General features: G+C 43.5%; 1 long non-coding RNA gene and 1 other non-coding gene across 2 annotated transcripts; both read right to left on the reverse strand.

Moving 5' to 3' along the window:
* Positions 1-11,696: 11,696 nt before the first annotated feature.
* LOC121757394 lies at positions 11,697-13,119 on the reverse strand. Its single transcript, XR_006041252.1, has 2 exons — positions 12,390-13,119; positions 11,697-12,299 (listed from the first exon to the last, which is right to left on the reverse strand). It is a non-coding gene; the product is annotated as an uncharacterized LOC121757394 (long non-coding RNA).
* Positions 13,120-20,495: 7,376 nt separating this feature from the next.
* On the reverse strand, positions 20,496-20,602 carry LOC121759781. The gene has a single exon (XR_006041726.1). It is a non-coding gene; the product is annotated as a small nucleolar RNA R71 (small nucleolar RNA).
* Between the last annotated feature and the right edge of the window lie 2,062 nt (positions 20,603-22,664).

Consider the following 22,664-nt stretch of genomic DNA (forward strand, 5'->3'; position numbering starts at 1 on the left):
GTGATGATGATGTTGTTTCTGACGAACACTCTCAAGATATGGCAGAGAGTGAGGTTTCTCGCTGGGTGAGTGGCAATTAGATGGCATTGGTACGCTGTCCAGAATCCTAGATGTAATTTCCTTCCGCGCTTCACGCACTACAGAAGGTATAACTCTGTCATTGATGTTCTTACCGCGGAGTTCGACTGCCCCAACAAATTGAAGTCCAAGTGAAGCTGGACTAGACGTAGGATTGGGTTATTGAAATGGATTGAGCGAGAGAGAGTGGATGCAAATTCCCCAGAGGCTGGGTAAGTTAACTCCTCCCATGCCTCCTGGGGCTCGAAGTCTACGTGTCTACGGGGAATTCCCCATTCCCTGCTCCACCACTCCGATCCTATCGCCTCCTCCAGACTGCACATCCCCAACCTTACTGTCCACTCAATCAGATTCATACTTATTTCCCCTCCAAACAAACGGAAACTTATAGAAACCTCATCCAAATATGTTTTGACCCTAAATCGGAATGTGGTAAAGAACTCCTTTGCTAACCTAACACTGATGTTCGGATTCCCATTCTCCAACAACCATTTGAATCCTAACGCATGCAAATAAGAGAGAAATTGCTCGCGGGCTCCCAACTCATCTAAAGAAGGAATATGAAGTACCTTCCCGCTCTTCACTTGCTTACTCCCTTCATCCTTGCCATCGAAGACCTTTTGTAGCTTCTTAGAGTCGAAGAACTTCATTTCCTCCACCAGATCGTCAGTAAGGTCTACTGACCAGCGCCGGTACCGCAGTCTCTCTACCGGGGGCTGCACTAGCTCCCGATGATCGCGAGGGAGTTGTTTCTCACTGTACTCCTCATTCTCCAAGAATATGTCGCTATCTGAGTCCGACTCTTTACCGATAGCGTATTCGCTATCACTCTGTTCCCTGCGGCTTGGTGGGGTTCTCTGAACGGCTTCAGTTATGACTACGCCTGTATTTGCTGTGCGCTGCCTCTTGACACTGGATTTCTTCTTCATAAGAGCTTTCCCTTTTCGCTTCCTTTCTTCCTGATATCTAGCTTCCTCTCCATCATCCTCGTCTTTCTCTTCTTCGGGTTCCTTCTCAGCTTGTGTTGAAATTTGATCCTGGGCAGTAGAACTGGTCTCCTTGTGGCCTACTGACCTGGATGCGAGGTCCAGACCCTCAGCCATCCCGTCAGCCTCTTCACCTTGACCACTCAGTGTTGGAGAGACCGTTTCGTTTTCCCTTGTAGTATCCTCTAAGTCAGTAGTAGGTAAAAACTTCTCCCCAGATTTTGTGGGAGTAGCCCTTTCCTCATCACTCAAGATCTCCACCGGATCTGCCTCTGTGTTTACCTTTGCTTTACTGGATGCCTACTTTCCGAGACATCTTTGTAATACCCTCTCTGGCTTCGGCCTCTCTGCCTTCGGATCGCGCTTCAACACCAACTTCCTCTTAACTGCCTTTGGTTTCGTCACCGGAGGTGCTACTGGTTCTGGTACCTCCGCTCTTGGTACTGACTCTTCCTCAATATGCTCATCACTCTCCCCTACCTCTGTCTAGGGAGTTTCCAACTCTGGCTCTTTCTCTCCTACTGCCCTAGATGTGAGGTCCAAATCCTCAACCATCGTGGCATTATCATCTTCCCTCTGATTTACTCCATCCAAAATTTCCTGAAATTCGTCATCAGTCATTAGGCCTTGTTTATTGGCCATCTCATTCAAATCTATCTCTTCCCTTGCTGCTTCTTGAGGAATGGGTTCCGCTGTTGGCGTTTTCTCTGGTTCATCACCTCCCTTCTGGCTCTTTTCCTCCTTTCTTCTTCTCGCTTCCCTTTCCTCTAAGTCAGAATCGTAGTAGGCGGAGATGGGGTCAACATCCATTGAGTGGCTTCGTTGGGGAGTTTAGGCTGATTCCGAGGGTTTGGTTGCCGAGGGAGGTTCCCCTTCTGGTGCAAATGTTGATGAAGTCGGAATGGAAGTGGGTGGTTGTACGGTGGGCTGTACGATCGGTTCTGCTGCAGTTTCTACCGAGGCTTCTCCAGTTGTGCTCGATTTTCCCCCGATTTGACTGAAACCGACCAGCGCCGCCGCCCAATCTCTATTAGGGTCCTGCTGTCGAAGGAATTCCGCCATTGCATCCAAGGAGACCATTGTTGGCGCCTGAGGAGTCGGCTCCGGTAGTTGCGGTTCTGGTTGTGGGCTCGGTGGCCGTTCTTCCCGCGGCGGTGGTGATTCTGGAGTTTCTTCCCTGCGGGTTGAAGTGGGTTTGATTTTCTTTGCCCATGCTTTCTTTCCCATGGCTTAGATCTGTGATTTTCTGTGTGTAAGGTAGGGGTTTGGTGTTTGTGGATGACGGTGGGAAATTTTGCAGAGAGAAATTGCAGGTGAGGGTTTTAAAATGAAATGGGAGAGACGGTATGGTTATGAGAGTAGAATGGGTAGTTGAGGGTTTGTAACCGGCTATAAGCGGTTTCCCGGTTGGCGTCGATTTGTGTGGGAGGCGGTTGAGCGCGCTGCTTCCTGATTGGACGTCGTCTGTCCTTTTCTGCACACGCGCCCTGCCAGCCACTGTCACCCTGCAAAAGCTGCAACAAAGTCCCAATTCAAATTTGGCCTTTTAATGATTTCCCCCTATATTTTCCTAGATTAGAAACAAAGTAAAAAGGACACTTAAATAAAATAGAAGTTTCACCAAAATGGGATTCTGATGGTCAATATATACTCCAAATTAATAGTTAAGGTCCGAAAATATTTTTGGGTTTTCTTAAAATTAACTAACAGTCAAAGATTAAATTAACTATTACGTATTTACACTATTTACATCTCCCTTAGGAAAATTGGAATTCTACTTTGCCAGCATATGTAAATTACGCTAAAGGAGCTAGTCTAGTGGAATTCCAATCCCTATCCTACCGGTCAGTATGAAACTTGAGTATGTGGTTGCAGTGGAATCTCATCCACCACAGCCATATCACTATTGTCCCTAAATACCTTTAGACTAAGCCCATTCACAATAAAAGGTTCAAAGTTAGGAAGACTCCTTGAAATCTCCACTGCTCCATTAGAACGGAGTGCAGTGATGACATAAGGCCCTGTCCACTTCGACTTGAGCTTTCCAGGCATGAGCTTCAGTCTCGACTGGAAAAGTAGTACTTTCTGCCCAACATGGAGATCCTTGGTCCTCAGATTCCTGTCGTGCCACAACTTGTTTCTCTCTTTGTACCACATAGCTGAGTCGAACGACTCCAATCTAAGTTCCTCCAGCTCCTGCAACTGCAGCTTCCTTTCCTCTTCACAGGCTGTAGTATACACATTTACTTGTTGTACTGCCCAGTATGCTCGGTGCTCAATCCCGACGGGTAAGTGGCATATCTTTCCGAAAACAATTCTATATGGGGACATTCCTATGGGAGTTTTATAGGCTGTCCGATATGCCCATAGAGCATCCTCTAACCTCACGGTCCAGTCTTTCCTAGAAGGATTGACGGTTTTTTCCAGAATCTTCTTTAACTCTCGGTTAGAGATCACGGCTTGACCGTTTGCTTGCGGATGGTAGGGGCTGGATAATCTGTGGTTCACACCGTACTTCTTCATCAAGGCTTCGATGGTGCGGTTACAGAAGTGGGTGCCTTAATCGGATACTATGGCCCTTGGTACTCCGAACCGACTAAAAATGTTACTTTTGAGGAACTTGGCAACCTCTCTTGCTTCACACGTGCTCGTGGCCTTGGCTTCTACCCACTTGGAGACGTAGTCAACTGCAACTAAGATATACAAGTTCCCATACGACGAGGGAAAATGCCCCATGAAATCCATCCCTCATATGTCGAACAACTCACAAACAATGATCGGGACCTGTGGCATTTCATCTCGTGCTGATATTCCACCGGTCAGTTGACAACGCTCACAACCTCTACAGAATTCGTAGGCATCTTTGTTGAGGGTTGGCCAATAAAATCCGCTATCCAGAATCTTTCTTGCCGTTTTCCTGGGACCGAAGTGTCCTCCACATGCCAAAGAGTGGCAATGCGTCAATACGTCCCTCTGCTCCCAGTCAGGAACGCATCTTCTAATCACTTGATCGGCTCCTACTTTCCAAAGGTACGGGTCGTCCCAAAGGTAGTATTTCGCTTCACTCTTGATCTTTATTCTTTGAGCTTTGGTAACGTTCGGCACTTCTAGAAGCTCTCCTAAAACTAAGTAGTTGGCTAGGTCCGCATACCATGGCTCCTGCCCTACTCGTTCCTTTCCTTTCTCTGTCACATCCTGGCCAGTAAGCTTCATCACTCATTCCCAGTCAATTTTTTCTAGCGGCGAAAATCACTTCACAAAAGTGTTCCTCAGGAAATCGATCTCGCACCTCCTCGTTATTCCCATCCTGCACTATCCTGCTCAAATGATCCGCAACTTTGTTTTCGACCCCTTTCTTGTCTTCTACCTCCCAATCGAACCCTTGTAACAGGAGTACCCATCGGATCAAACGGGGTTTGGATTCTTTCTTGGTAACCAGGTACTTAATGGCTGGTGGTCAGTATAAACGATGACCTTTGACCCCAACAAGTACTGCCGAAACTTCTCGAATGAATAAACCACGGCCAGCATCTCTTTCTCAGTGGTATCATAATTCCTTTGGGCTTGATTTAAAGTTTTAGACGCATAGAAAATTACATACCTTTTCTCGTCGATCTTCTGACCCAGAACAGCTCCCACCGCGTAATCACTGGCATCACACATCACTTCGAACAGATGATCCCAGTCAGGAGCCCGGATAATGGGTGCAGATATCAACCTCTCTTTGAGGAGGTTGAAAGCAGTCCTGTACTGTTCATCAAAATTGAATTCTACTTCGTTTTGAAGAAGTCTGGTAAGGGGTTGGGCAATTTTGGCGAAGTCTTTAATAAATCGGCCCCGCGTGCCCCAGAAAACCCCTTATTTCCTTCTGGTCAGTAGGGAACGGTAGTTTGGAAATGACGTCCACTTTGGCCTGATCCACCTGGATCCCTCTCTGACACCACGTGCCCTAGGACGATGCCCTCTGTGACCATGAAATGACACTTCTCAAAATTCAAGACTAGGCTCTTCGCTCGACACCTCTCCAAGACTACATCCAAATGACGAAGGCATGAGTCGAAAGAGTCTCCGTAGACTGTGAAGTCATCCATGAATATTTCTATACACTCCTCAATTAGATCGGAAAATATGCTCATCATGCATCGCTGAAATGTTCCCGGAGCATTGCAAAGTCCGAACGGCATGCGTCTGTACGCATAGGTTCCAAACAGGCAGGTGAAGGTGGTCTTATCTTGGTCTTCAGGGTTCACGTAGATTTGAAAATACCCGTTGAACCCATCCAAAAAACAAAAGTTCTTCTTCCCAGCCAGTCGCTCCAACATCTGGTCGATGAACGGTAGAGGGAAGTGGTCTTTCCTGGTCGCGGCGTTCAGCTTGCGGTAATCTATGCACATCCGCCAACCAGTGACTAGCCTTGTCGGTATCAGCTCATTCCTCTCATTTTGAACCACCTGAATCTCGGACTTCTTGGGAACCATGTGCACAAGGCTAACCCACTCGCTATCGGGCACCGAATAGATAATCCCTAATGACAGCAACTTCAGGATTTCCTTCAATATTTCCTCCCGCATGTTGGGATTCACCTTTCTCTGCGAATCTCGATGTGCCTTTGCCCCCTCTTCTAGCCTAATGTGATGCATACAGACGTCGGGGCTTATTCCTACCAAATCTGTGAGGCTCCATCCAATTGCTTTCTTGTTCCTGCCTAGGACGGTCAGTAGCCTTGCTTCTTGCTCCTTTGTCAGGCAGCTGCTTATGATCACCGGATATGAATTTTCCTCCCCGAGAAAGGCATACTTCAGGGTTGCTGGTAACTTCTTCAATTCAACTTGTGGGAGAAGTGTGTCTACTGGTAGCGGGTTCCTTGCAGCATCCCCTTCCTTTTCTACTTCTCCCTCTGAAAATTCATCTGTACTGACTGGTAGCTTAGCCCCTGCGGCTCCAACAAATTCTGATTTCTGGCAGAAGTCCTTAATAGCTCCTTTTATCTCTTGGCTACTGATCAGGTCACACCATGCACCTGCCTCTACATCAGCCTGCCCATATACATCCAATGCTTGTAGCTTTTCCTGCAATAATTCAGTCTCAAGAAAATCTTAGACTAGGGGGTCAATTACATCCACATAGCATAGATTTTCAGAATCTATAGGCTTTTTCATGGCCTCATTGATATCAAAGGTAAACTTTTCTCCATGAAAATCAATGCAAATTGTTCCCTCGGCCATATCTACAATCATCTTGGATGTCCTAAGAAATGGCCTTCCCAACAATATACCGCTAGACTCCCTAGTTTCAGAATCACCCATCTTGATCACGTAAAAGTCAGCAGGATAAGTAAAATCATATACTCTCACCAACACATTCTCTAACACACCCTCAGGACTTATACTTGACCTATAAGCCAGTTGGATTAATACCCTAGTGTTAGATAACGTTACTCCATTCAGCCGATTATAAACTGACAACGGCATAACATTTATAGAAGCTCCCAGATCACACATTGCATGCTCGATTTTTACATCTCCTATAGTTATGGGCAAAGTGAACATACCTGGGTCTGCACTCTTGGGCGGTAGCTTTTCTTGCACAATTGCTGACGCTATTCCTTCCACCATGATCTTCCCATCCTTCTGGGCTTTTCCGGCTATGAATTCTTTGATAAATTTTCCAAGCGGGGGTAGCACTCTTTGGAGGAATGGTATGGTGATATCCAGCTTCCCAAAAATTAACATGTAATCCACTGGGTTTTCCTTCTTCCTCTTGGTCACGAACCGGTAAGGGAATGGTTTTTTTTCTTTCGCCTCTTCAGTCGGTCCTTCAACAGCCTTCCCGGAGTTTTCCTTGGGTACATTCTGGGCTGGAGCCTCCTTCGTGGGTTCTGTTTCCTTAGGAGGGTCTCTCCTGGGCAGCACGCCTCTTGTTTCATTCTTTTCCAATGGTGCTTTATCCAAAAAGAATGGATCCTGCATCTAAGGTAGAGGTCTGTTGAGCTCTCCCTCCGAGACGACATCCTTCAGTATATTCATCCCACTAGGCTCTCCGTTGGACTTCTTCGGTTGGGTCCTTCATAGGTTGTACCGGACCGCTATGTGACCTTGCTCACATTTGCATTTTTAGGAACATGGACTGTAGATGGGAGTTTTCCTGAATTTCCCTTCATTTCACCCATTGAACTCGCCAGCTGAGCCAATTGCCTATTCATCATGTCTATGTTCGCCTTATGCTCCTTCTGGGCATTCTGCATCCCCTGCACTACTTCATTATTGGACTGCAACTCACCCTTGATACTTTGCTGCGAAGCGAGCAATTCTCCCATCATGTCCTCCATAGATCTCCTCGACCTGTTAGGATATTGGGACTGATTTGGTCCTTGGTAATGGTTATATTGGGGGTTTTGGTTGGGTTGGTAATTTTGGAAGTTTTGCTGGTTCTGGTTAGATGGGTAGTGGTTATACTGGTCAGGAGGGTTGTACTGGTCTTGATGATATTGATTCTGGTTCTGCCCTTGGAATTGGTTCTGGCTTTGGAACTGGTTTTGGTTCTGCTGATGTTGGGAACCTTGATTATGCTGACTCTGGTAATTTTGGAATTTTCTCTGGTGGGGTGGTACATAAACAGGGTTTGAGCTTTGGTTCTGTGGGTTCTGGTTATGGGTTTGTTGGTTCCTTCCTAACCAGTTGGCCTGGTGGTCGGGATTTGCTGGGCCACGGTTGGGATTCTGGTTCGGGTGGGGGTTGTATTGGTTCTGACCTTGACCTTGGTTTTGATTTTAGTTCCCGTCTCCCCGTCGAAAGTTCGGATGGTCCCTCCATGGTGCGTCCCGCTGCCTTCCCTGGATCCAATGCCCACTAGAATTGTAGTACCCGGCAGCATTAACTTGCTCCATATTGACGAAATCATTAGGCTGATCATAGCCCGGTCCTTGATTCCCCTGTTCCGCACCCTTGTAGTTTCCAGCTGGGGAAGTTGGTGGTGCGTTCTTCTCGATCGCGCTCAGGAGTGTCTTCTTCAATTCGTCCATCTTCAAATCCATCTTCTGTTCTATCTTATGCTCCTGGTCAGTAGACAAGGCACTCGCAATCCTTTCTCTGCTGTAATCATCTCTTGAATTGTCGTACTCCTTCTTTGCGCTCAAGAGTTTCCCTAGGACCCTCTTAGCTTCACTGACCCTTAACTGCATGAAACTTCTTTCTGACGAGGAGTTTGCCAGATCCTTTGTCGCCTTGTTCATCCCCTCATAAAAGGTGTGATGTATTTTTATATCCGCCATACGATGGTTCGGACATGCATGCAAGAAGCTTATATACTTTGCCCAATAATCACTCAAGGGTTCATCGTAACCTTGCTTCACACTGGTTATCTCTCTTCACCGCACTCGTCTTAGATGACGGAAAAAAATCCCCTAAGAACGCCGACTTGAAATCTACCCAACTCTCAATGGAATTGGGGGGCAGTCGCATGAACCAGGTGTTAGCCTCCCCTTTTAGAACGAACGGCAAAACCTTCAATCTGTAGTCATCCTCTGTCGCCCCTGCTGGTCTTCCCTGTGCCCTACAAATCTTACAGAACTCATGAAGGAATTCGTAAGGGCCTTCATAGCTCTTTGCACAATACGTGGGCAGGAGCCGAAAGGTTTCTCATAAACTGAAAGAAAAAGAAAGAGAAAAAATTATGAACAATATATACGCCAAAGTATCACACACAATAACAGCTAATAACGCCATTCATCCCCGGCAACGGTGCCATTTGAAAGAGCAGGTTTGTGTCAGGTGTCATTCCGAGCAAAGGATGTATCCTACTGATCAGGATGGAAGTCCCAGCTAAGCCTGAACCTGGTATCAAAAATTCCTCAACCCACTTCTACTGACTAGTATAGTGGACGTAAGGGTCGAATCCCACAGAGATGATGCGTTTGGGTATCGTGGTGATATTCTAGAAGGTTTGGTTAGCTACCACGCTTTGGGTTGAGACTTCATCTAGGCTGGAATTTAAGATGGTACTCTACTGACTAAGAGGTTGGAGAGATGTTTGACAGGCGGCTATGTACGTGAGAGTGGGGAACATGATGTTTCAGAAACATATGGAAAGTACGAGTTTACTATAAAAGGCAAAACGGAATATCAGAGGAAAAAGAGGTAATTAGGTGACTAGGCCTACAGATCTAAAAAGTAACTGCTGAAAAGTAAAGGACAAAAGTAAAAGTGGTTAATAAGCAAAAGTGGTCCCAAAGTGGATGGAGATGTATTCTTCTTCAACATGAATCAATTCAGATCAACAAATCCAGACTTATCACCATAGAAACACAGATTAACAACTTCATGAACACAGATCTAAAATTAAAACTTCAAATCAAAAGATTGAACACCGAAACTGCAACTAAACTTACTGGGTGACATGCAAGGTGGCAGAAACTACGTAAACTAGGCCTTCACACTTAACCATTTCAGATCTAAAATCTAACAGCAAACTAAACTCATAAACTCATATCTATCAATTCAGAAATGAAAACATGCTCGCAACAACTGGAAATTACCGTAACAACTGGATCTAAGCTATCTAGGCAGAAAAGAAAGAAATCAAACAAGAACCGATGCACAGAAACAACTTCATAGCATAAAATCATTTGGATCGCAACTAAGACTTCAAAGTAAGCAAGTATTTAAAATGCAACAGATCCAACGTAAGAAAACAAAGTGCGATTAACTAAGAAAACAAGTAAGATTATTTTGCCACTCCGGGCGATGAAACTGTTAACACTACGAAACACGCTGACTGGAACGAGAGGATGGGGAACTCCGGTGAACTGATGAGCTTCAGGTGACCATGGCTGTGGCGATGAATGAGAATATGAAGGATAATGCTGAAGGATTGATCTACCGAAGAGTGATTTCTAACTAAGCGTAGGAGTTGATGAACTAATTGATGATGATTCTCTCTCCAAGTGGCTTCCTTTTAAAGAGAGGCCTCCCTTGATTTTAGGGTAGACTCTCTTCATTAAATGACTCTTTTGCCCCTTGCTTGCGGCTGATTTTCCCAGCTATCATTCTTCTCCATCTCGAGCCTTTTTGGCATGCATCCTGGTCAGTATTGCACCCTACTGACGCCCTTTTTACCTAAATTATCCGAACATTCCCATACTGGCTAGAACACTTTCCCTGCACACTTTAGCAATTGTTTTGCAGATATATGAAAGGTCGAATTACGCACGCGTGTCGCAGGCGCGTGTTCTTCCTATTCAACAATACTTATACGTTCCCACTTCCCAAAATACTATTAATTAGTATGTGGTAAGTCGGATGTCGATCCCACGAGGAACGGTCGTATCCGTTATGTATTTCAACACTTAAGAGTTTGGCGATGCCGCCACGCTTTAATTTGGGGTTGGGAATTAAACTACGAAATATAAACAAGACTTAAACTAATGTGGGAACTAAGAGTGCAAATAAAATTCAATATGAAGAAAGCATATACACTGGAACGTAAACTGGGCAAGCTAATAAACTGGGCAGTTTGGCAGGAAAATAAAAGCAGAATAATGACAACACCTTGTGAAATAGCACTTTCGGGAAATAAAGGAACAGGGGAGAGAAACCAGATTTTGTCACGAAAAATACTAAGTAAAAGAAGCAAAAGGAACTAAGTAGAAGGCTGCTAACTAAATTCCAAGTGTTCACACCTAATTGAAAGCTAGAGAAACTAATTTACTAGGAAAGAGACACTTAAAAGGTGGAATCTAAAAGCCTACTTAACTAGCTAATTCGGAGACTTCCTAAAGTGACTAAGCTGACATAAAAAGCATGAGAGAGAGAGTTTAAAACTGATTTTGAAGGCTCCATGTCAAAGAGTGAAAAGGAATTGTACTAGTTGCTTGCTAATGGCTATTATCCAATGGTCAAAAGTAGTAGAAAACTAAACTAAACAAAGGATAAAAGGATTAACACTTTGTAATCAGATTTTGGGGTTCCTAAATACACTAAGGCACGAAAACATGAGTAAAGAAATGACTAAATGGCTGCTACACACTTAACTATGCTAGAGAAACACCAAATCAACAAGTTAGCTACCTAATTATGCCTTGAAAACACCAAATAAAAAGCTGAAAATTAACAACTTGGAGAAGATAAACAAATCTTAAGAACATTCAACAATGGAGGATAGAAATAACTAAAGAAATTACAGCAACTAAAACACACTAGCATACAAGAACCAAACTACTAAGCAAGGGGAAATCACCATACAAATTGCAACTTAAAACACATTGTTTTCTCTTCTTTTTTTTTACTGATTTTCGAAATTAAAGGGATGGGAAAAAAAAAGATTAACTAGCTGAACTAAACACTTAGGAAAGATCAAAGAAATAAGATGCAAAAGAAAAATCTAAACAAGCTAAGCAAGTAAAACCAAACTAGCAACAACCACTATTTTTTACTTCTTTTCTTCCATCAAAAGTTTCAAGTAGAATCAGCCCCTACAAGACCCTTTTAAAAGCATACAAACTTCAAATAAACAAACAAAGAAATCAACAAAGACAAAGGCTAGCTAAGGAACGAAAAAAAGTAAATCAATGCAAGGAATTTAAACTAAAAGCTCAAGAACACCAACAACCAAACATAAATGCTAAACACCTAGAGATTTAAATGCACCAAAAGCTTTTTAATATCAGCCCAACAACCTTAACTAGAGAGTTAAGATGTTGGAAAATGAGTACAATAAGGAACTAGGTCATTCAAAGCATTAAAACACTACACAACTACAAGCTTCACCCCATGGTGAGCAAAAGTGGCAATGGCTGCCTATGGTTCGAAATTTGCTTCAAGGATGAGAGAAAACTAAGCTTAGAGAGAGAAACTAAAACTAACTAAAGCTAGCTAAAGAGTGGTTTTTTTCCAAGTTGTTCCAAAAGGTAAGTTTTGTTGATTTTGTTACACTTCTTCCAACCAATCTGATGTGGAAGTCTTGTCCACTCCCAATGATGGTAGTTGGCTTCTTTTGCCTTCAAAAGTGTCGCTTGTGGGCATTGGTAGCACAAAGACTCGTCAACTTAGCTTTGAAATGCGACTTTGAGGAGCTGTCAACATTGCTCGGACACTGGCCAATCCATCAAACTGGGCAGTTTGTGTCTTGTGGATTCCTTCTATCTCAAACCATTGAATTTGCATCCAATTTTCCTCTACTTTGGCATGTAATCCAGAATCAATTCCATTAGCATGCTCGTCGGACCACTCCATTCATTTCCTGCCAAAACATACACCTTCTCATGCAAATATTCAACTAAAGAATGCAAAAAGTGATCCAATTCAAGTGACGAAAATTAGCCTATCAAACCTCCTCACACTTGGATCATACTTGTCCCAAGTATGTGGTTGGACTTTTCACTCAATTGCTAGTTTAAGTCACTTCCCTGTTCTCTCAACACACACTAAATTAAAACAACACAACATACAACACAAACAAGTACAAGACACAAACACAAAAGTAGACTCAAACGAAAACACACAAAACTACACACAAGAGTCAAGCTTATGAAACGCAAACAATACTCAACCTCCCCGAAATTCAAGCAAAAATGCAGCCCAACTGAATTTTTTTCCTCAAAATATGGTTCATGTTGTCAGTTTTGTCAAGATAGTTAAGCACTACACATAAGTTCAAGTTTCCTCAAGTCACCTCTCAAAGTGTAAAGTGTTTCACTCAAAGCTCACCACAAGCACTCAAAAAGATATCACTTAGTCAAAATAGCTCGAAAGGGGCTTTGAGAGGGTTGTAACGGGGCTTTCGGACCTTTTGAATTGCATTGGATGGATCCTAGGGGTCCTAAGCTCAATGCAGAGAGTGAAAATATGCATTTGAAATGTGTACACACTCACAGAAATCAAAACCAAAACATGACGAACTTATGAACTTCAAATGTGGCTTTGTCGCACGTCAACTTCCTTCTTGCTTTTTGTGCTTCTTTCTCCTCTTTTCTTCTTCTTTTTTTTTTCTGTCATGCACTTTTTTTCTTCCCTTTTCTTTTCTTGTTCTTCTCTTCTCTGTTTTTTTTTTCTTCTGCCTCATACTTCTTCATTTTCTTTCTTCTTTTTTTTTCTGTCATGCACTTTTTTTTTTCTTCTTTTTTTCTTCCCTTTTCTTTTCTTGTTCTTCTCTTCTCTGTTTTTTTTTTCTTCTGACTCATACTTCTTCTTTTTCTTTCTTTTTTTTTTTTTGTCATTTTCTTGATCTTTTTCTCAAAAGGTTCTCAATGTAACGACATTCTTCATCTTCAAACGGGATAAGATTCACCCTATTCGGCTTGACTAAGCTAGTGTGTAATATGCATAGTTGGGGTGTGGATGTAGGCTTTTATGTGGCTTAGGAGAGTATATTCTGGGCAATGAAATGAACAAGGCCTAGGCTTCAAATTGGATCACTAGGGATAGCTCATTAGGTAGGATTATCAACAAAATTGAGGCTCAAGTGGCTATCCTAATGCCCTCTAACATTTGCCAAAATGACCAAGCGATATCAAAGATTGTGCAAGTCACACACACTCAATAACACTCACAAAAAGATAGTAGAAAGTATTCTACTTTAGAAACAAATCTTGAGGTTAAAGCAAATGAGTAGTGCTCTACTTTTCCATCGTACAAACGTCATCCAACAACCCATTATTTGGAAAGAGAACTTTGCAAAACAACTGCATTCAAACTCGTTTTAAGGGAAAATATTTTGCAAAGTCTATGCATCAAAGCTTGACTAAAAACTCAAAAACCTTCATATTTCTTTTTTTCATTTTTAAACAAAAACTGACACTTGCCTAACAAACGGATAAAAACCTTCATTTTTTCAAAGAAGAAAAAAAAACTAACTCCAGCTTAAGAACTAATTTACACAACTAAAGTGACGAAAAACAACACATCCAACGACAAATAATCTCCCTCCTCACACTTAAACCTTGCTTGCCCTCAAGCGAATTTGGCTAAAATGTTAGGAAAGAAATCTGACTAAATTCAACAAAACAAAGAAAACGAAAAAGACACCAACTGAAAAACACATAAAAATCTCACCTCCTCACACTTGGGCTTTGCTTGCTCGAGAGCAAGTAGACCAAGGGTTTAGAAAGAGACCACTAACATCACAAAACAGTTACAAATGCCGGCAAGGCCACAAACACAAATCAAGGCTTTAATGCAAACACTCACGTCACACACCACACATATATACACAAGTAGAAGAGAGAGTTGGATAGAAATCACCTCCCCCGCCTTGTGCGGAGGGTACGGGCTGATGTGGCAGGGGGTGGTGGAGCTGGTGCTTCCTCCGGCTCGGGCACGGTCTCGGGTACAGGTGTGGAGGCTTGGGCAGATTCGGCGGTTACTGGAATGGGAACTTCCTCAGCTACTACTTCTGGAACCGAGGCCTCGGCAGTTGCCACTTCTGGAACCGAGACCTCGGGAGGTTGCTGGAGACGGGCCAGCAAGCTCACGTGGTCCATTAGCTTTCCGAGATCAGCCTTGAGGTCTTTTAGGCCCTGGGCATGTGCCTCTCGAGTCTCCTTTAATTCACGAGCTGCATGGTCATTGGCCTCTTTTAGCTTCGCCATTTTCTTCTCAATCTTCTTCAATCTTTTCTCCATCCCTCCACTTGAAACACCCTTAGAGATCATCACAGTGGGGGTGTCTCCTGGTGAATAGAAACGGGGAGTACCCCCTGTTATGCTTATAAGGCCCGCATCTTGAAGGAATTCCAAATCAAAAGGACGTGGGGCTGGAGTAAGAGGAGTCATGGATAGGGGGGAGGGCTTCCCAAACTTGAAATTTTCATGTACAAACTTTCCCAAGTACTGGCAGATTGTGAAATGTCGATGTGGGTTGCGACTAATGGCACGTATCTGGTAAGCCAACCAAAATCCAAGATGGATCCTCACCCCTCTCACAATACACCATAGGAAATATAGAACGGCACTCGGGACACGGGAATAAGCTGTGAACGTGCCTATGATATTGGTGAATAGGAATACATGGCACATTCGCAAAACGGGGTCAATGATGTTGTACCCAAAAGCTCTAGAATAGTGGTAAGGCTGTTTCAAGCCAGTCAAATACCCCCACGCAGCATTCGCATCACTCTGTACATGTCTCCCAGGCAGTCCCCGTTCCAATTTCTCTGCATCCCCGCTCACAATGTCATCAACTGTGTATAACCCCAATCTTACACTCCACACATTTAAGTTCATACGGTGGTATTCATCAAATAGTCGGAATTCAATGCACGTTGTGTTCAAATTTGTGGTGACGTCAAACTTGAATGAAGTAAAGAACTCATCACATAAGATCAGAGGCACCTTGTATGTATCCAAATCCATTAACCATGAGAGACCTGCCCTACCCATATAATCTGCAAATTCTTCATGGACTTGCAAAGTGTCAAGAGAGTCGAAATGTACCAAATATCCGGACAAGTATCTCTTGAGCCCACCTTGTCGGCGTTTGAGACTCGCAGCCAACTTAGGATCCGAAAATTGCTTCATCAATTCAGCGAGCTCCATGTCAAGCTCGACTCCGAATTTGGCATAACTAGTTGGCTGCTCTACTCTTTCTTCCTCAGATTCGGAAGATGAGGAGGCGCTGCTTGAGTCACTGGTCTCACCTCCACTTGCCGGTGGGGTCTGAATTGTCGGGCCAAGAGATCGTGGCCTAGAATCTGCTCTCCAGGTAGCTTGCTTTTTCTTCCTCGGTTCCATGGGCTGCTTTCCTTTTCTCTTTCGCTCCCTCTCGGCAGTTCCTTCATCAAGCTTTTCCTTGGAAACACCTGCGGGCAGACTTGAGCTATCATGGTGCATCGGGCTAGGTGGGAACATCCTATCATGTCCATCTACATTTTCCTCGGGCTCGCTCTCTGATTCAGTCGCGGTTTGGCAATCCGCTGGGAACTTGTTCATATCAAATGTGAGCACAATGTTTTGCTCATTTCTGCACTCTGCAGAACCCTCATTGGTAGCGCAAGAAGCATCAGCTAGATGCTTTGCTGACTGAGCTTTTGCAACAGGTGATTTTCTGGCAGCAGCTGGTCGGATAGCAGCGGAGCGACCCGTCACACCCGGGACAGTTGGCTCCGGCGCGACTGACTTGACTTTGGGCTTTGGTCTGAGTTGTTGTTTTTCTACCGGCTGTGCAGCTGTGGAAGGGGCGCTGGGTTTGCCCGACAGTGTAGCTGTAGTAGCAGCCCCTTTCTCCGGCGTCTTCTTCAATTTCCGGGGTGGCATGGTGGTGCTTCGGTGGCGGGAAATTGAAGAGGTGCTCTGAAAATTTGGGAAAAGAAGGAGAAATTACCGTAGAGGAGAACTTGTGGAAAAGGAGGTGAAAAGCGAGGGTGAATTTAGGGATTGGAGATTTTTCTTCTTTTTTTTTTAAGTGATAGATTGAGTAAGAAAAACAATCCCCAAAACTCTGTACTCTCCAAAAGTCACGTTTTTTTTTTTTTTTTTTTTTTTATAATAAAGGTAGGAAATGGGCTATACTTAAATGAAACAACCAAATGGGCCGTCTCTTTTTCTTTCAAAGTGATTCAAATGGGCCCATTTTTCCCAACTTAAATTTTTAGCACAGCCCCTAACATTTACATTAATACTAATACAGTACGAGTGAAAAAAAAAACTCACACATGAACTTACTGCAAATATTTCAACAACAAAGATAAATAATTTTTCAACTAAAATTTCGAGCACAGCCCCCAAAATTTTTTTTTTTTTTACTTTTACTTTTTTTTTTTTTAGTTTTTGTTGAAACGAAAGAAAAAAAAAATATATATATATATATATATATATATATATATATATTTACATGAAAAGTTTTATCACCCTAGTTTGAAACCCGAGGTATATACAATGGAATTTCTTCCACCGTATATGCTTCTGAAGGCTCCAAAAAGATTTTTAATCTATGACCATTCACAACAAAGGGTTGAGAAATAGAGTCAACTCCCTGAATTTCGATGGCTCCATTTGGATGAATTGCTCGGATGATGTAAGGACCCGTCCACTTGGATTTTAATTTTCCCGGCATGATTTTGAGCCTTGATTGGAATAGGAGAACTTTTTGCCCGACCCCAAATGACTTTCCCCTCAAATTTTTGTCATGCCATAACTTGGTCTTTTCTTTATACCACATCGCGGCATCATATGCTTCAAGGCGAAATTCCTCAAGCTCTTGGAGTTGGAGCTTCCTCTCCTCCTCACACTTGCCCGGTTCCATACTCATCTTTTGAATGGCCCAATAAGCGCGATGCTCAATCTCAACGGGAAGGTGGCACATTTTGCCAAAAATGAGGCGATATGGTGACATCCCGATTGGCGTCTTGTACGCCGTGCGGTAAGCCCATAGTGCGTCATCTAGTCTCGCACTCCAATCCTTCCTTGAAGGATTCACCGTCCTCTCTAACACATGCTTGATCTCCCGATTTGAGATCTCGGCTTGCCCATTGGATTGTGGATGATACGGGGTGGATAAGCGGTGATGCACACCATATTTCTTCATCAAAGCATCGATTGTGCGATTGCAAAAATGTGTACCTTGATCGCTTATGACGGCCTTTGGTACTCCATAACGGCTAAAAATGGTGGACTTAAGGAAAGAAGCTACCTCTCTTGAGTCATTAGTCCTTGTAGCCTTTGCTTCGACCCACTTGGAAACGTAGTCGACGGCCACTAAGATATATGAATTCCCGAATGAGCTCGGAAAGGGCCCCATGAAATCCATCCCCCACACATCAAAAATCTCACAAACAATAATGGGATTTTGGGGCATCTCATCTCTAGCCGAAAGTCCTCCCATAAATTGGCAACGAGGACATCTTTTGCAAAATTCATAAGCATCACGATGGAGCGTCGGCCAAAAGAATCCACTATCCAACACCTTCCTCGCTGTCCTCTTTGGTCCAAAGTGGCCCCCACATGCTAATGAATGACAATGCAATAGGATATCTTCTTGATCGGGCTCGGGAATGCACCGTCGAATCACTTGGTCGGCTCCCACTCGCCAAAGGTATGGATCATCCCAAAAGTAGTATTTGCTCTCGCTACGGATCTTCATTCTTTGAGCCTTGGTGATGATCAGTGAAGAAGGCAGATCTCCAGTGGTAAGATAATTTACGATGTCGGCGAACCACGGCTCTTTGTATCCTGCTGTGTTTTCCTCTGAGGCATCCAGACTGGCCAGTTTGACAAACTGGGCAGTATATAGGTGTTCCTCCGGAAATGCATCATCGACCGGATCATGAATTCCATCTTTCACTATTCGGCTCAAATGATCAGCCACTTTGTTTTCAGCCCCTTTTTTGTCTTTTACCTCCCAATCAAACTCTTGAAGTAATAATACCCAACGAATCAACCGCGGTTTGGCTTCCTTTTTTGACAAAAGGTATTTAAGAGCGGCGTGATTGACAAACTCATAGTTTAGGATGTTTAGATGGGTGATTAACACATGTTGTTGAATCTTTTGAGGTATAAAGTATATGTTTCACCCACTTTTCAGCTATTTTTTAGAGTTAACGAGTTTGTCGGAGTTTTGATGCAAGAACAGGTCTAAAACGGGCAAAACGGAGCGAACGGGCTGACCACAGAAAGTTCGCCCGACCGGGCGATTTTCATATAAAAAACGCCCGGTCGGGCATATTCCTACTTACAAATCGCCCGACCGGGCGATTTGTCGCTGTTGCCAACTTTGCCTCTTTCTCACTCCGGATATAAAAGGGTTCTCACTCATTTCCAAACCCTAACTCCCACACCACGAATCTTAGCAAGAAAGTAAGGTTTTGAGAGGATTTGAAGTCAAGGAGCTTCCCATTTCCAAGAGATTGGAGGAAGGAGACCCCCCACCATCAATTCCACCATAGGGAGTTCTAGTATCATTTCTATTATGTGTAGCTTTGTTTTCCTTGTTTTTGCTTTTATGTTAGCTTTGACTATGAGTAGCTAAGCTTTTAGTAGGGATTTGGTGAAGTTTGAATGGATTGTATGGATTGAATCTATGGTTGAATGCGTATCTATCTCTTTTGTTGGTTTTGTTGAACCTTGGTCTTTTAATATCTAATTGCTTAGCTACCAATTAGATAAATCTTGTACCTAATTGATGTTATTGAGAAATACAAGATTAGGATAGATGTGTAATCAACAACTCCGTGCATTATATGTAATCGAGAGATGCATAAGCTAGAGAGAGGGCTTGGGTCCGTTGTGCTTTGGAGTCAATCTCGAATTGTATGGACGAGACTCCTACACTAGAGATTGACCCACGTGTTAGATGCACCCGAGAGGGGGTCTAACCGATTATCCCGACTTTCCTAACCGCATTTGAGGCCCAATAGATGAGCATGACCCATAGATGAAATCCTTGATCCATTCTAACGGATCCATTTCCCTATACTTTCCCAATTTGTGTGAAAACCTATCTTTGTTTGTTTGTTTTTCTTAGTTAATTGTCTTACTAGCTTATTTGTTCTTTGATCTTAGTTAAGAAAACCGAAAACCCCTTTTATTAGTCTAGATAGTGTTCAAAGTTACATCATAGTATTCAAACCGGCTTTTAGTCTCCGTGGATCGATAATTTAGCTTACCACGTGCTACTTAACTCGTACACTTGCGGGTGACGCTTTTGAATACTAAATTAGCATGAGTCAAGTTTTTGGCGCCGTTGCCGGGGACTAAATTTGCTTTTGTGTTTGATATTGTGAAAAGATAGAGAATACTAGTTTAGACATTTTACTTGCTTTAATTATTTAGTTTAGTTTTCTAGTTTAGCTCTATTTTGACTTTGTTTCCTCTCTTGTGTTGTGTAGGTTTTTATGCTCACGCGCTCAATTCGTTTACCCCTTGAGCCGATTAATTTAGAGATAGAAGCCGCCAATAGAAGAAGAGGAGGACGAAGGAGAAGAGCAAGAGCTCAACATCAAGTTGAGCCAATGGAAAATCCACATGGGAACAATGAGGGAATTCCCCCTCCACCTCCACCTCCATTAAATCAAGACCTAATCATTCTCCAACTACAACAAGAAATGGCGGAGATGAGAAGGGAAAGAGAGGAGGAAAGGAGGCGAGAGGCTCCGGTTAGAGACGCATTTGGGAACGTCAATATCCCACATCCACCCTATGATACAAGGGTGAATGCCAACAATTTTGAGTTGAAGACAGGATTGATTCAATTTGTGGAGCAACGTGTTTTCTCGGGAAGGCCCACGGAGGATCCTAATAGGCACTTATCTAAATTCTTAGAGATTGCCAATACAACTAAGCTTAATGGGGTTCCCGACGATACAATCAAACTTAGGCTATTTCCATTCTCATTGTCGGGATATGCTAGAGATTGGTTTGATAACCTTGAGCCGGGCTCGGTTACAAGTTGGGACGACTTAGCCCAAAAGTTTTTGGATCGATTCTTCCCTCTAAGCTCCACTCTCAACCTCCAAGCAGAGATCTCCCACTTTAAAATGAAGGGCCAAGAGTCTATGTTCGAGGCTTGGGAGAGATTCAACGCCTTGCTAAAGAAATGCCCCAACCATGGGTTATCTCCGGGCCATCAAGTGAGCCTCTTCTACAATGGATGCTCGGAGTTTATCAAGAGTCAATTAGACTTTGGTTCGGGGGGTTCATTCTTGGACAAGGGGGTCGAGGAGTGCAAGAAGATGCTTCAAAGGCTTGCCTATACTAGCAAGGGTTGGAGCTCGGGCCGAGATAGTTCAATGCCGGTGGCTTCGGTTGTGGATTCGGATGCATTCAATCTTCTCAACCAACAAATGATGTTGTTGAATCAAAAGGTGGATGGCCTTAGTTTGGGAGTGGCACCTATGGGAGAGCCTTTACATACCGTGGAAGATGTCAATTATGTGCATCAAGGAGGGAATCAAAGGAACCTCTACAACTATAGCCCTAACAATGGGGGTGGTAATTACCAAGGCTATCGCTCACCCTTCAATGCACATCCAAACCTTTCTTATGGCAATCCAAACAATGCTATCCAACCACCTCCACCACCTCGTTTCCCTACACCTAGTGGGTCGACAAGTGGGGCCGCTAATGTGCCCACCAATTCTAAACCTTCAAGTGATGATGTCACTCATGAGCTTCTAAAAGCTCTAATGGAGAAGACCGATGGAATCATGACACAATCTTCTAAGAGAATTGATAAGGTTGAGACGGCGGTAGTGGAGGTCACCACGAGAATGGGGGCTTTGGAGCATCAAATGAGTCAAATTGCCCAAGCCGTGGGCCAACTTCATCAACCGGGGCAATTCCCAAGCAACACCATTCCTAACCCAAAGGATTGCAAGGCTATCAATTTGAGGAGTGGAACAAGCTATAAGAGCCCCCCTATGCCCGAAAAGGAAGCTATTGTGCAACCCGAAGAAGAAGAGACAATAGAAGTGGAGGCATCAACGAAGAGCCCACCAAAATATCAAGCCGAGACAATAGTTCCTCCTAAGCCCACGGAAGTTAAACTTCCTTTCCCTCAAATGATGCAAAAGAAAAAGAAGGATGAACAATTTTCAAGATTTTTGGATATCTTTAGGAAAGTTCAAATTAACATCCCTCTTGTTGAAGCACTTCAACAAATGCCAAGTTATGCAAAGTTCCTCAAGGATGTGGTATCACAAAAAAGGAAATGGGGGCACTATGAGACGGTCAACTTGACGGAGAGTTGCAGTGCAATTATTCAAAGGAAGTTGCCGGCCAAAATGCAAGATCCGGGAAGCTTCACTATTGAGTGCACTATTGGAAATTGCTTTGTGGGGAATGCCTTGTGCGATCTAGGGGCTAGCATTAATCTTATGCCATTGTCCTTCTTCAACAAGTTGAATATTGGTAAATTGAGATCGACTAGCATTACTTTGCAAATGGCGGATAGATCGGTGGCATATCCCTCGGGCATAGCAGAAGATATATTGGTGAGGGTGAATGAGTTCATATTCCCCGTTGACTTCGTGGTGTTGGACATGGAAGAGGATAGAATTGTACCTCTTATTTTGGGAAGACCGTTCCTTGCCACCGGGAAGGCCATGATCGATGTTTCAAAAGGGGAACTTACACTTCGCCTCAATGATGAGAGCGTGACATTTTTGATATATGAGGCCTTAAAGAGGCATGATGTGGAACCGGGAGGAAGCCTACAACATTGCAATGTTGTGACCGTGATGGATGAGTGTGTTGGAGGAGTGGCACCGGCCTCTTACTTGGATGATCAATTAGAGAGATGCATTTCTCATTCCATGTATTCTTCTCATTCTTTTGATATTTTGGATGCTAACCCCGAGTTGTTGGAATTTGTAGGTGCTTTGGACTCGGCTAAAGAAATCCCTAGATCACTTCGTCCACAATTTCTACCTCTTAGGAGTGGAAGTGAAGATAGCAATAAAGATGGGGAAAACAAGAAGCTTGAGTTGAAGCCACTTCCACTACACTTGCGATATGCCTTTCTTGGAGGGAATGACACTTTTCCGGTAATTGTATCATCTTCTCTCTCTAGTTTCGAGTTGGATAAATTGTTGAGAGTTCTTAGGAAGCATAAGAGAGCCATTGGGTGGTCCATATCGGACATTAAGGGAATAAGCCCAACCGTTTGCATGCATAGA

The sequence above is a fragment of the Salvia splendens genome, chromosome 12 (genome assembly GCF_004379255.2).
Source record: "Salvia splendens isolate huo1 chromosome 12, SspV2, whole genome shotgun sequence".
NCBI classification, from domain to species: Eukaryota; Viridiplantae; Streptophyta; class Magnoliopsida; order Lamiales; family Lamiaceae; genus Salvia; species Salvia splendens.